Genomic DNA, 15,694 nt, shown 5'->3' on the forward strand with positions numbered 1-15,694 from the left:
TAAAAATTATTTTCTAATTAAAAAACAGAAGGATAAACTGTCTTGTCTGTTTTTCTTACATTGATGAGGGCTGGGCTATGAAATTTATTATCTATGCGTAAATATTACACAGGTGGGATTTTCCCCCTCAAAATGCCACCATTCTTGTCCAATTATTCAATTAAAATTATTATGAAAAGAACTTGTGTGGTCCACTACTCAGCTCAAAAATGAAGTCACCTTGAACACAGGTGTTTGGCCTAACAGTCTGCTTACATTGCAGTTTTTAAAAAAAGATAAGAGTTTTATCACAGAGCATTCAACCTAGGAAAGTCAAAAATCAACATATCCAATATCCTTTCTTCAACTGTAAGGAGACAAAGCACCAAATTCAAAACATGAAAAAAAAATGTAATCCTAGAAGCTATATTCATTATTAAGCCACTAAGATTTCAATCTCTTCAATTCTACCTTTCAAATTTCTGAAGTATTTATCATTGGTTCATCATCCCCAGTGAAATCTTTTTAAACAATGCTGTTCTGTAGAAATACGTCTAATTCTGTAACTTCTGACTCATTTTGAAAGCAATATAGGTATAAAATTAACCAAATATGTAAGCCGACAATCGGGGCTGGTGTCAGCAACATACCGACCTGTGCGATCATGCAGGACTCCATGCTTAGGTCTCACGCTCGCTCTGATGATTTGCTGTCACTGCCTTGAAGTTTAATTTTAGAACAAGAATCCTGCATTTTCTTCTTGCACTGGACCCCACAAATTAAGCAGCTGATCCTAATTAGCATAATTTGGAGGAAATGGCCAATAGCTAGAAGACTGAAATACGAATCCAAGCTAAATTGGATAAGGTAGAGGAATTTAAGAGAAGCATGAACTTCAAATTAGAGGCACCAGGACACAGTGACATACTAGTGGAAAGAAAATGAATATCAAATGAACGACTTCCAAATGTGAATGTAATTGGAAAATAAGATTCCCAGCCTCAGTCTTTTAGTTGTTTCAAGATATAATCAGATTTATCCTGGAGATACTGCCTGATGATAATGGAATAAAAGTACCTTGCCTTTTGATTGTCCATGTGTCTGTATGTGTGCCACTGTAAATTACATTAGTACTTTGCAGAAAAGTCTCGAAGAAATTTACAACTGTTTACACTGCAAACCATTTTGTGGACTACTACTTTACGATATTGTTTGCTAACACTTCTGCTTATTTTAAATTGCTCTTTACAACAGAAGAGCGTCTATTGCAAATGTTTTCCACTCTAACTTCTTCAAAAGTACCAGTTCTCTATTGTCCCATCCCCACCTCTTCAAACCACCAATACTATACGACCTATAAAAGATGTAGTTCCTTCTCAGGTACGGAGTCTTCCATGAGTAAACTTTCTTCACTTCAAAAGCATCTTCATATTATCTCAATTCACTCACTTCTGCTTCCACAGTCCATCATTCCAGTTCTGCTCATATACCCTCTTCTGTAAACCTTGCTTTTACATGTTAAGTAAATATCTCTACTGGATTCTTCCTCTTATTACAAACAGGTTTAAATCTTCACCGCCCTGGGGTGCCTGGGTGGCTCAGTTGGTTAAGCATCCCACTTGTGATCTCGGCTCAGGTTTGATCTCACTGTTCCTGGGTGCAAGCCCCGCATCAGGCTCTGCGCTGATGGCGATGGCGTGGCACCTGCTTGGGGGGATTCTGTCTGCCCTTCTCTCTGCCCACCCCCCGCACGCACGCGTGTGTGTGTCCGCGTGCGCGCACATGCGCTTTCTCTCTCAAAATAAATAAGCTTAAAAGAAATCTTCACTGTCCTGAAAGTCAGTAAAATACTGACTCATTACTCAAGTTACTGGCCCTTCTTATTTTTCCCTCACCATTTTTTTTTCATTTTCAAAGATATGCTAATTATCTTTCATCCCCAGCTATATTGAGACATAACTGGCACATAACACTGTGGAAATTTAAGGTGTACAAAGAGTTAACTTGAGACATTTATAAATTGCAAAATGAGTGCCACCACCCTATTAGTCACCACCTCCATCCCGTCACAGAGTTACCATTTCTTGTCACACAACAACCTGAAGAATAATTCACATTTACTGCTTCTACTTTAGCCCTGACCATTTCCTCTTTTACCTCAATTTAACCTCACAGTTGCCCCTCCAGGAACTGAACAAGGCAACTGTAATTAACAAGGGAATGAACAGCAGTGGAACAAATAAATCCAGCTAGTAGAAACTACTTTTTAAAGTATGATGTGGGTGATGGCGATTAAGGAGGGCACTTGTGATGAACACCAGGTGATGTGTGTAAGTGTTTAATCACTAAATTCTACACCTGAAACTAATATTATAATGTATTTTCACTAAATGAAATTTAAGTAAAAACTTGGAAACAAATGAAGCATTAAGTTTTGCAGTTTATGGACAGTTTAGGAAAAAAGAGGTAAATATTATTTTAAGTATTTTATAGAATAAGAGGTGGATTCTCAGTTTGCTATTTTTTTACAGAAAATTTATATACTTCTCAGTAAATTGGATACATCAAAACTCTTATGACTAACAGTAATTTGATAAGTTATTTAATATCACACATACCTATTTTCATTAGCTTAATATTTTTGGCTAAAAAATACATACTTATACCTCAGCAGTAAACAGATGAAGAGACAGCACTTTTTTTTCCTTTCTTTCTTTCTTTCTTTCTTTCTTTCTTTCTTTCTTTCTTTCTTTCTTTCTTTTTTAACATTTGGCCTCTGTAATCATCAGGAGAATAGTTTTAATATCTCTTTAGGGTGACAACCTATTTACAGAGACAGGCAAATGTATTAATTTATTTCTTAAGGACCCACTAGCATCAAGAGGTCTAAAAGTGGACCTCATGTAATTGAAATTAAAAAAAAAACAGGGTTCACACAGAAAAACATTGATGGCTTATGTAGATCTGCAGAGACTACCTTTCAGATCTGTTAGGAGAGATGTTGGTAAAGAAAGTGAAGAGCCAAGATTACTTTTAATGCTTCTGGCCTTACAAAAGGCCATATTTCATTCTTTCGCATTGCCAAGTAGTATTCCATTGTGTATATCGTCTTTTGTAGCAACGTGGATGGAACTGGAGAGTGTGATGCTAAGTGAAATAAGCCATACAGAGAAAGACAGATACCATATGGTTTCACTCTTATGTGGATCCTGAAAAGCTTAACAGAAGACCATGGGGGAGGGGAAGGAAAAAAAAAAGTTAGAGAGGGAGGGAGCCAAAGCATAAGAGACTCTTAAAAACTGAGAATAAACTGAGGGTTGATGGGGGGTAGGAGGCAGGGGAGGGTGGGTAATGGGCATTGAGGAGGGCACCCGTTGGGATGAGTACTGGGTGTTGTATGGAAACCAATTTGACAATAAATTTCATTTTAAAAAATGTTTCTGGCCTGAGAAAATTAAAGAATGAGTTGGCGAGAATAAATATGGTGAAAAATGTGTTGGGTAGGTTTGACAGGAACTCAAATCTAAATATGTGAAGTTTCAGTTGCCTATTACCTATCTAAGTAGCGATCTATAATACCAAGATGGATATATAGGTCTAGAGTTTAAGGCAGAGGTTTGTACTAGAGAGAATATTTTGAAAATCATTAACATGCACAGGGGTAGTCAAAGCCACAACCCTGCATAACATATCAAAATGAGTGAATATATAAAGAAAAGAGAGCATAAAGCTTAAAAATTATTTTCTGTATAACTCACCTCCTGCCATGGATGCACATCATCTACAGCTACATATAAAATAATTCCGTTTATAAAAGACCTGAGCACTAGTTGAATAGCTGCTTTACAGTCCACAATAAAAGGGTCACATCAACATGATCAGGAGAAATAGAAACATCATTTCACCAAAAAACACCGCTCAAGGTGCAGTGGCTCCAAGTTGGGATGGATCTCACAATTCTAGAGTTTCTCCTGAGGCATGAGGGGTTCAAGCCCCACATCAGGCACCCCAACCCTTGGACCTACAACAGACAGATTAGCCCCCAAAGCATCTACCTTTGAAAAACAATGAGGCTTATATCCAAAAGACACATATATAGAAAAACAACATATCAAATCTATGGGGTGCAGTAAAAGCAATTCTAAGATGGAAGTTCACAGTGATATAAGCACACCTCAAGAAATAACATATATCTCAATAAAAAATCTAACTTCACCTTTCAAAGAGCTAGAAAAAGAACAAAGAAAGCCAAAAGTTAGAAGAAGGAAATAATAAAAATTAGGTTGAAAACAAATGAAACAGTAAAAAAACAACAAAAAATCAATAAACCGAAGATATGATTCTTTGCAAAAATAAACAAAACTGACAAATGTTTAACTAGATACACCAAGAAAAGACAAAGGTTCAAATAAGTAAAATCAGAAATAAAAGGGGAGAAGTTACAACTGACACCACAGAAATACAAAGGATCCTAAGAAACTACTATGAACAATTTAATCAACCTACAACAATGGATAAATTCCTAGAAACACACAATCTTCCAACACTGAACCATAAAGAAACAGAAAATCTGAATAGACTGGTTATTAGTAAGAAAACTGAATCAGTAATCAAAAACCTCCTAACACAAAAGTGTAGTCCAACTCTTTCAAAAACCTGAAGAGGAGGGAATGCTTCTGAATACATTTCACAAGGCCAGCTTTACCGTGATACTAAACCCAGTAAAAACACCACAAAAGAAAAGAAAAGGAAAGGAAAGGTAAGGAAAGGGAAGGAAAAGAAGGAAAAGAAGGAAAAGAAAAGAAAATCACGGGCCAATATGCCTGATGAACAAAGATGCAAAATTCTTTAATAAAATATTAGGAAACTGAATTCAAAAAAAACATTAAAAGGATCATACACCAGGAAGCTTGGGTGACTCAGGTCAGTTAAGCTTCTGACTCTTGATTTTGGCTCAGGTGCTGAGATTGAGCCCCTCGTTGGGCTCTGGGCTGACAGCACAGAACCTGCTTGGGATTCTCTCTCTGCCTCTCTCTGCCTCTCCTCCACTTGTGCACGTATGCTCTCACACTCCCTCGGTCTCACTCTCTCTCAAAATCAATAAACATTAAAAAAAAAAAAGGACCCTACGCTATGATCAACTGGGATATATTCCGGGGATGCAAGTGTGATCAACATTCATAAATCAATCAATGTGATATACCACATTAACAAAATGAAGGATAAAAATTATATAATAGCATCAATAAATACAAAAATGTTTGGCACAATTCGACTTCCATTCTTGATAATAACTCTCAACAAAGTGGGTATATAGGGAACATACCTCAACATAATAAAGGCCATATGTAATAAGCCCACAGCTAACATTGTACTCAATGGTAAAAAGGTGAAAGCTTTCCCTCTAAGATGAAGAGACAAGGATTCTCTCTCTTGCTACTTTTATTCAACATAGTATTGGACATGTTAGCCAGATCCAAGTAATTAGGCAAGAAAAGGAAATAAAAATCATCCAAGTTGGAAACAAAGGAGTAAAAATCACTATTTGCAGATTACATGGTACTATATATATAAAAACCCTAAAAACTCCACCAAAAAATGTCAGAACTAAAAAAATGAATTCGGCAAAGTTGCATGATATAAAATCAATGCGTACAAATATGCTGCAATTCTATACACAAAAAAATGAACTTTCAAAAAGAGAATAAAACAATCCTATTTACAATTACATCATAAAAAGCAAAATACTTAGGAGTATTTACCAAGGAGGCAAAAGACCTGTATAGACTGAAAGCTGGCAAGACACTGATGAAATAAATTGAAGAAGACACAAATAAATGAAAAGACATTCCATACTCATGGATTGGAAAATTAATATTGTTAAAATGTCCATATTACCCCAAACAATCTACAGATTCAGCATAATCCCCATCTAAATTCCAATTGCATTTTTCACAGAACCAGAACAAGCAATTCTAAAACTTCTATCGAACCACAGAAGACCCCAAACAGCCAAAGACCTAGAAAAAGAAGAAAGCTGGAGGCATCACACTGCATATTACAAAACTATAGTAATCAATAGAGGATGGCTTGTGCATAAGAGTAGACACATAAATCAATGGTACAGAATCAAGAGCCCAGTAATAAACTCACACATATATGGTCAATTAACTTACAACAAAGGAGGCAAGAATAAACAATTGTGGAAAAGACATTCTTCAACAAATGGTGTTATGAACACTGGATGGCCACATGCAGAAAAAAAGAAAAAAGAAAGAAACTGGACGCTATCTTACACCATACACAAAAATTAACTTAAAGTGAATTAAAGACTTTATTGTAAGACATGAATCCATAAAAGTCCTAGAAAAAACAAATGGTAAGTTCCTTGACATCAATCTTGGAGATGATTTTTTGGATTTGACTCCAAAAGCAAAGACACCCAAAGCTAAAACAAACAAGCAGGACTACATCAAACTAAAAAAGCTTCTGCACAGGAAAACAAATCAACAAATAAGGAAATGACAACATACCAAATGAAGGAAAATATTTGTAAATCGTCTATCTGATAAGAGGTTAATATCCTAAATATACAAAGAACTCATACAAAACAGCAAAAAAAAAAAAAAAAAAAAAAAAAAAAGGAAAAAAAAAAAAAAAAACAAACAAGCAAAAAACACAAAAACCAATGTGAACAAAAAAGGGGCAGGTTATCACTATAGACATTTTTCCAAAGAAGATACACAAGTAGCCAACAGTCACATGAAAAGATAAATGTTCAACATCACTAATCAAAAGGGAAATGTAAATGAAAACCACAATGAGATGTCACCTGATACCTGTGAGAATGGCTATTATCAAAAAAAGAAAAACAAAAACAAAAACAAGAAATAACAAGTGTTGGTGAGGAAACCCCTATACACCATTGGTGGGAAAGTAAATTTGGTCAGCGACTCTGGAAAACAGTATGGCAGATCCTCAAAAAATTAAAAATAGAACTACCATACGATCCGGCAAATCCAACTCTGGGTATTTAACCAAAGAAAATGAAAACACAAATTCAAAAAGATATACGCACCTCTATGTTAACTGCAGTATTATTTATAATATCCAAGATATGGAAACAATTTAAGTGCCCAATGATGGAAGAATGGAAGAAAATGTGATCTAATTCATAATGGAATTTGACTGAGACAGACAGACGGACAGATAATGGAATACTACTCAGCCACAAAAAAGAAATGAAATCTAGGCGTGCCCAGGTGGCTGAGTCAGTTGAGCATTCAATTTCAGCTCAGGTCATGATCTCACAGTTTGTGGGTTTGAGTCCCATGTCGAGCATTGCACTGAATGTATGGAGCCTGCTTTGGATTCTGTATTCCTCTCTCTCTGTCCTTACCTGGCTCAGTCACTCTCCCTCCCCGCTCCACCCACCGCACTCTCTCCTCTCTCTCTCTCTTTCAAAAGCTAGTAAACATTAAAATTTTTTTAAAAAGAATGAAATCTTGCCATTTGCAACAATATAGATGGACCATGGGTCTATATTACACTAAGTGAAGTAAGTCACACAGAGAAACACAAATATCATGTGATTTCACTTACATGTAGAATCTAAAAAAAAAAAAAAATGAAATACAACAAAACAAAACTCATAGATACATAGAACATAAAAGTGGTTGCCAGAGGAGAGGCAAGGTGGGGGTGACCAAAGTGGGCAAAGGGAGTTCAAGAGCTACAAACCTGCAGTTATAAAATAAATAAGTCAGGAGGTTATAATATACATGTTGACTACAGTCAGTAATATTGTGGTGCATTTGTGAAAGTTTCTAAGAGAAAAAATCCTAAAAGTTTGCATCACAAGAAAAAAAAGTAAGTTTGCATGGTAATGGATGGTAACAAGATATGTGCTGATCACAGGGTATATAATATGAAGTCATTATGATATATTCCTGAAACTTATGTTACATGCCAATTATACTTCAATAAAAAATGTCTAATGTCAGTCTAAGATTCATTCCTTCATAGGTGATCTGTCTTACCCCTCTGGTTGCTAATACATAATTTGTCTTTGGAATTCTGCAGTTTCAATGTGATATGTCTAAGAGTAGATTTCTATTTATTCTGCCTGTCGTACATTGTGCCTTCTGGTTAAGTGGATTTAGTCACTGGCTCTGGAAATTTTTCTTCAACATGCTTCACATATTCTGCCAAATCCATTCATTATTTTATTCTCTTCTTCAGAATCTCCCATTAGACATAAGTTAAATGTTCATCATCTGCCCCCAAAGATATTTTGTCTTCCTGTTCATATTTTCTACCTCCTTAATTTTTGGTTCTAAACTCTGTATATTATTTTTCAATTTCCTCTTAATTTTTCTTCAACTGTTTAAAAAATGTTAGACATATCCTTATTAAGTTTTAGCATGTTAATTTTAATTTCAGGAGTTTTATTTTGATCTTTTCAAATCTTGTCAATTTTTTCATGTATTTAATACTAATATCATTTATACCTTAAATATTTTATCTGCTTCTTTAGTACTAATAATCTGGTAATTCTAATATGTGACATTATAGAGGTTGTGGTCTAAATTAGCTCTGTGTTCTATGCAATGATTTTGCCTCGTGAAGTCTTGGGGGTTATTTTTGTTTGTTTTTGTTGTTTGTTTTTTTATTTTTGAGAGAGATCTTGAGAAGGGGAGGAGCGGAGAGAGGGAGACACAGAATCCAAAGCAGGCTCCAAGCTCCGAGCTGTCAGCACAGAGCGTGACGTGGGGCTGGAACTCACAAACCACAAGATCATGACCTTAGCCGAAGTGGGACGCTTAACTGACTGAGCCACCAGGGCGCCCCTTGCTTGTGCGTTATTTTTATTGTGAGCTCCAATTTCACCAAATTTAATCTGTAGGAATACTAATGGCAATTTTCTTTCTAAAAGATTTGGATTTGCGCCTGACTAGTGCTAGGGTGCTACCAACCTAGAGCCACTTAGTCTCTTGTTTGGGCAATTCCTTGACCCTTATTGATAATACACCCTGAAATAACAGATCGTCACAGGAACAGGCACACATTTACAAATTTTAAGATGAGATGAATATAACTATTTTTATTATAACTTCTAGACTCAGTAGGAAGAGAAATGGATCTATTTTTATATTGTTACCTTGTGCCACAAGACAGAATACCCCTGCCCATCATTTCACTGAAGACGTAATAGATAATATTTACTGAGCAATTTTAAGCAGGCTTGTATAGGTTCTCTTTTCAGTTCCCCAGTGTGGCTTGAGCCTGAAACTCATCTTTCTCTTCTAACAAAGAGAATTTTGCCCCAGCTTGCCAAAAATATGGGTTGCTAGTTTTTAACACCAGGGTAACGCCACGGTCAGTCCTCATAGATGCCTAACTTCTATGGCTTCAGTTTCATCTATTTTTTTTTTCCCTCTCCCATAAAGGCAAACTTATCCTTCCTTGCAGGAGAAAAAAAAAAAAAAAAACATGTGAAAGTGTATTTATTGGAAATTTCCCAGTATCTTGATGTCTTGCAGAAGGCATTTTAGAATACTTCGTCTGCTTCATCCATGGAAACGGAAGTTCGCTTCATTTCAACATCTGTGAAGTAAGCTGATCAAATCTACCTCATAAAACTAATGTGGGAATTAAGTTTTATACTGTTTATCATTGCTTAGCACAAAGAATGACATGAAAAAACACTCAATAAATATTAGCTATTACTATTATCATAGGTTGATATTTTCTAAGAAGTAAACATTGAAAAATCATAAAGCATTAGACAAATGGCTTTCCAATAAAAATGTCGGCCTCATGACTGATATGCTGTCAGTTATTTTTCTGGACTGCTTTACAGTTTTTCTTCAATCAATATGTGTCTATTCAGGTCTATCTGTGCTAATGTAGATGTGACAGTGAGTGAACAACTGAAAGTCAAAATTACCTGGGGCAATTAATTGGTCCCCCAAGCTGCTTATCATTAAAATTACTATTAAAGCAGAATTAACGAATTCAGATTTCACTCTTCTCTTTTACTCTGTTATTTAATGCCAGGTGAAAGCATTTACAGATGACTTTGAAAGGGACAAGAAGCTGGGCTGTTAATAATTCACAAGAAGGATGAAACAATGACTAATCAAGAGAAGTGGCGAAGACTTTCGACTTCTAAATGTGTGATTTTAAGATTTAGGACTCTAAGATGATTTCTTTTAGTCATCGCTAATACTTTTAAGCTCATGCTATAAGCTTTCCTTAAAAATTGGCAAACCAGTGAACTGCAATATTCACTTCTCACAGGCAGCTTTTACTGTTAATATAAGGAAAAGATCATTGTGACTGGAGGTACTACGGTCAAATGGTCATGTGCCCAGGCTCCAAGTGCAAAGAGACTTGGGTCTAAATGCTTGATAGCCTCTTACTATCTCCGTGGCCTCTGATACCATTTCCATTTCTATACAAGAGGTTGTAGAGGACCTTAAAACATATGGCTATTGCGCCAACAAATGAAAAAATGCATGCTGAACACTTAGAGCAGTGACTGGTCCTTTGTAACCATTAGACTATTATTGCTCTTATTATGTATTTTGCTGTATCACTAACAAATCTTCTGTAGCTCCGTTAGTCTGTAATAAGTTGTAAAAATCAGATGATTTGGTCTGATTTTTGGAGCTGTTTCTTGGCTTGCTAACCATCTTCCAAATCATTACTACAAGTAGAAAATTTAGTGCCATATGATTATGAAGAGTGAATGATGCCTTTTCAAGGAATGGAAATAATTTATTACTTATCTTAATGCAAACTCACACTTTCAAATTAGGAACGGGATCTAGCATATCTCTTAAATATTCATAGGCAATAAAAACTCTGGCTGTTTGACTGATTTAACAGGCAACTGAATGTTTCCTTTGCTCTGCATAATTGCAGCTATAAGAAACATTAGGTGGGCAATATAAAAAAATCCACAAACCTCTGACATGGGCATTTAATTGAGAAGGAAATGGGCTAAGGCTCATCTTCAAAGGGCACTTTGTTTATTAATGGAAAAACCATTTTTCTTTAGCCAACAACAACAACAACAACAACAACAACAAAAACAAGAAAATTATGGCTTAAATTTAGAATTTTTCACTATAACAATCCAACACACTGTATAGATGGTTTTGGAAAATACAAGAAATCAATTTAAAAACTATTACTGTAATCATTTTATCTCCTCAGCCCCTTGGATAATTTATCCCAAGGTTCTTTCTACACTGAACCAAACATTAGTCTTCTCAACTAAATATTCAGTGGGAACACCCAAATGATTAATTTAACTAATAAATTATTAGGTATTTCTCTATTACCTAAGTAGTTTGGAAATGCCCAAAGAACCCAGCTTATACTCTGAGAAAGAGGAAAACTCTGTCACTACCCATCATTTTAACTCAACATCATGTCTTTAAAGGCACAGCAGATTAAAGACTAGCACAAAGGAATTTGAGAAGAATATTATCTCCAACATATGTTTTTTTTTTTCTCTAAAGCACCAAACTTGCCTTTTTCTGACTGCCAAATTACTCTCAGGTTATTATTGGTTAGATATCTCATATTAGCATAGCCAGGACCGATACTGGTTTTAAGTTAATTTCAACTTACTTATTTTTACATTATGCCTGATAGACTATTGGGGCATAAGTAAAGACTTTCCAATTTTAAGACTTAGGGTATGATAAAAAATCCTTTTATCAGTGTTCTGCATTTATCTAAGCAATGAAAGTATGTGCATTTCACTGTTTTTCATACTGGAATATATGTATTTCTTTGTTTACCCCTGACCTTGGTGGGATGCACACACATACACACAAACACAAAAGAATCCACACACATTGCTTTGAGGATAGGTACTATAGCAAACAACCTAGTAAAAATAAAACGGCATTCATTTATTGAATACATACTATGCTCTTAGCGCTATAGTAAGCACTTTCCACACAGTATTTTGTATTTTGCTCAGGAGATCCCTATGAAACAGGCGATGTTATCAGAGACGAGAAAATGGAAACTTGAAAAAATTACCCAAGGTCACATAGCTGATGAGTTATACAGGGATGTGCCAGTTATCAACTCACTGCCTCTAAACAATTGGTTGTGATACTAGAGTGTTTCTCTTTGCCGACTGGAATGATGCTAAACTTTGTCAGTAGAGGGCACTGGAGTAACACTGGGGGAAGTAAAGACTTTTCTGTTTCACTTCTCTTTCGCTTCCGTGGCTCTGTGTTGACCCATAGGATACCTAGCGAAGCTTAACTCCTCTGTTCCCAACTCTCCCTCCCAGAAATTTCAGCATTACCCTCTACTGATGTCTTCTGACAAGCTCTGCACGTGCCCCAGTAGCAGGTTCATCATGGGTGGCAAATCCATAGGCAGCTTCCTGGCGTCCAAGCTGGTTTCCCTAAGTTCAATCGCACTGGCCACAGGTAGCTTCCTAGCAAGCGCAACAGGCACACCCTCCGGCCTCCCAGCAATTCAAGGGCATCCCCCACAGGCTACTTCCCTGTGAATTTTATCCGCACGGCACTCCAAGATTCTGTTGACACAGGCTTCAGCCCACTGACTATGTACTAGCTCTGGTGGGGTCAGCCCAGACAATTTCTTTGCCGTCTCATGGGCTGGAGTCACACTCTTGCCAAACAGGTTTGAATCCCAGCCTTGTGTAGAGCTCCTCGCTTTCCTCATCAGTTCCTTCCTTGGGTACTATGCCTCCACCTTAGGGTATTCTTTTTGAGTTGTCTTCTATTTTCTCTTAAAAATTAATTCCCAGCAGATAGTTTATAGTTACTTGTATTAAACCTTCCCCATTCAAGTTACTGTGTTGTTTCTGTGACCTGTCTAACCCTAATATCGAGAAAGGGACTAGCGCAACCGAAGTTTTTGTGATTCAATATTCAGTGATTTAACAACTCAGTTTGGATACAGCAGAGTAGGTATTCAATCAAGGTTTGTTTCTGAGGTGAATTTTTATTCATTTGGGGAAAATGCCTGGTTCTGCACCAAAGACCTTTGCGATACAGGTCAAACAGAAGTCATTTTTGTGTTACTCAAGATATGCAAGAATATTGCATAAATGAGCCTGATGCCAAGGTCGGGTCAGAGAATGATCTGCCCCTAAGGATAGAATAGACAGACTGCACACTGTTAATGATTACAATTTGGGCCTTTTCACAGCTTAGCCAGGGTTGGTTTTCACAACATGACTTTTGATTTTTTTCCTTGAAACACGATTTCTGACTTGACACTAACATTCAAATATAAATAAAAGCACATTCCAACTCTGCATCAAACTCCAAATTTAAATGAACTTTGAATTAGTTACTACCTATGAGTAACTCCTCTTATTCACGTCCAGTAACAGAGCAACAAGGGTGAAAGGCCAAGGGACTGTTTGGAATCCCCTTTCCAACCCTTTGTACTGATATAGATAAAGGCTGACTAAACTACTCAAGAAAGAAAGTGGCAGGATTCAAAACCATTCAGAAGATCCCTGCAAGCGACTTTCACACTCATCTGCCCCACCGTCACCTACCCCTCTGTGAGATCTGGGGGTTCTCCTTTTCCAGACTTCTTTCCAATTTACAAACGTGATCAAACTTCTCCCTCACTGAAATAACCAAAGGTTTCCTGCATACTTTCCTAACATAGGATCCTAGCTTAGGGGGATACCATCCCCCTTAGGATCTTTCTTTCCCTCTGCAGCCAATGGTGCAAACTTGCCTCCCCCCTCCTCTTCCCCAATGTCTTCTGTAATGCCCCGGCACTGTTCTCACTGTCCTCAGGGAAACTCCATCAGAAGTGTGGTAAATGTCATAAGTTATGTCCTTTTTGCCCAATTGTGTCTTCACCTTACCAGGCCCCTCTATTGTATTTGACAATTTTTTCATGCCTTGTCTTAATAAACTGGAAGCTCTTAAGCACCCTGCTTTCAACTTGAGCCTCCTTATACCTCCGTGACCGTTCATTCTCGTTGCCTTTGTCAACACCATTTCCTAACCCTTAATTTTATGTATAATGCATAAATACTGTCCGTGATTCATTTTCTTTTGGCTTACCTGGGGTGATGCCATGAGCTTTACAGTTTTAACTAGCACGTGGCCTGGTAAATCCTACATCTGTAAAACTAGTGTGGATCACTCTAACTCCAGACGTGTGGATGGATCTCTCTTTTACTGACTTACAGAATATCCCCACCTAGACACCTTGTCGGTACTACAGTCAACTTCGTTGATACCCTACCACATAACCCCTTACCCTCAATGGCTCTGAGTTCACCTGAAGCTATGGTGGCCAGTTTCTGCTAGCACTATAACATTCCCCCTGTAAGCACACACGCTTCATACTTTGACTGCCCTCAACAGCCCAGAAGTGCTGGGATTTTAAGCACCTGAGGGCAATCCTCCAACAAAAAGAGAGGGAAACTGGTGAGTAAACACTCGAATTTCCATGAGCTCAGGGGGACAATTCTGAGCATGTTCTGGAGCACTGGTGTTCTACATGATTTCCATAAAGCTCCCAGTTGGACTACCCTGTCACTCACAGTGGAAACTCGCTGATAAAAGTACCCTTCATCAACCTTCCAAGCTTTCATTCCGCCATTCCCCCACACTCCCTCACTTGTCCTTCTTGGTATTATCTTCCAAACTGACTACCAGAGCCCAAGTCCTTGACTCAGGGATTGCTTTTAGTTGGTATCAAACTTAAGCAGGCACTTCAGGATGAATGGAGATAAAAAGTGACATGTGATTTTTCACCTCCAGACTTGCTTTCTTTTTTCTTATTTTCTCCATCTTGTTTATGAAAAATAAGAGATACCCAGTCACCTGAATCAGAAACCTAGATGGTCTCCTAGATATTTCATTTTCACTGTACCTGTCACTACTGCCCTTGCCTTCAACTGAGCTAAAAATATCACTAGTTCCTTGGTCTCACTACCTGCCATCCTCCTATCTCTTATACCACGTACCCTCCATAGCCTCTGTGGGGGTAATGTGATCTGAATGAGGCACCTCTCTTCTCCTTCCCCCTTACATTTTAAACCCTTCAGTTGTTTCCTGAGTGCATGGTTATAGACCAGACTGTTTGAGAAGCAGAGATCTCTGTCAGCAGCCCTGCTCCTGCCTACTTGTTCAATACTGCCTTCAGACGCTCCTCCACCTGTACCTTATGCTCCAACAAAACCAAATGTTTTGCAGATGTGCATATATAACCCCCTCATATTTCCAAGTGTTTGAACGTGTATGTCTACCCATCTGGAATCACCCTCTTACACTTGCCCATTTGGCAATCTCCTACTCTACTTTTAAAATGTCATTTACAGTGAATTTTCTCTAGGAAAGGTACGCCAAACGCCTTCCATTGCCGACCCACACAGGTGTGCACCCTTTTTCTGGGTTCTCTAACCCTCTGTGATTAACTTTTAAACACACCTTTTTGCATCTTATAAGGATACTGTTTGTTTTAATGTCCCAAACACACTAAGAAATCAGTGACTTTTTGTGTAACTACTCAGTGTCTATAAGTAATGAAGGAGAAGAACTTTGCCGACTTATTACTTAACCTTAGAACATGGTCTCACATGTTATAGACATACTTAGTAAGTGGATATAAAACTAAACTTCATTATGACCTACGTTTTTCTTGTTGACAATCCATTCTTGATTTAGGAGAGCGTACA

General features: G+C 37.3%; 1 protein-coding gene across 3 annotated transcripts in view; it reads right to left on the minus strand.

The window, feature by feature from the left end:
- Positions 1-15,694, minus strand: part of DMD (dystrophin) — a 1,834,617-nt gene that overhangs the window by 1,262,389 nt on the left and 556,534 nt on the right. The gene's annotated exons all lie outside the window — the stretch shown is intronic.

The sequence above is a fragment of the Lynx canadensis genome, chromosome X (genome assembly GCF_007474595.2).
Source record: "Lynx canadensis isolate LIC74 chromosome X, mLynCan4.pri.v2, whole genome shotgun sequence".
Taxonomy (NCBI): Eukaryota; Metazoa; Chordata; class Mammalia; order Carnivora; family Felidae; genus Lynx; species Lynx canadensis.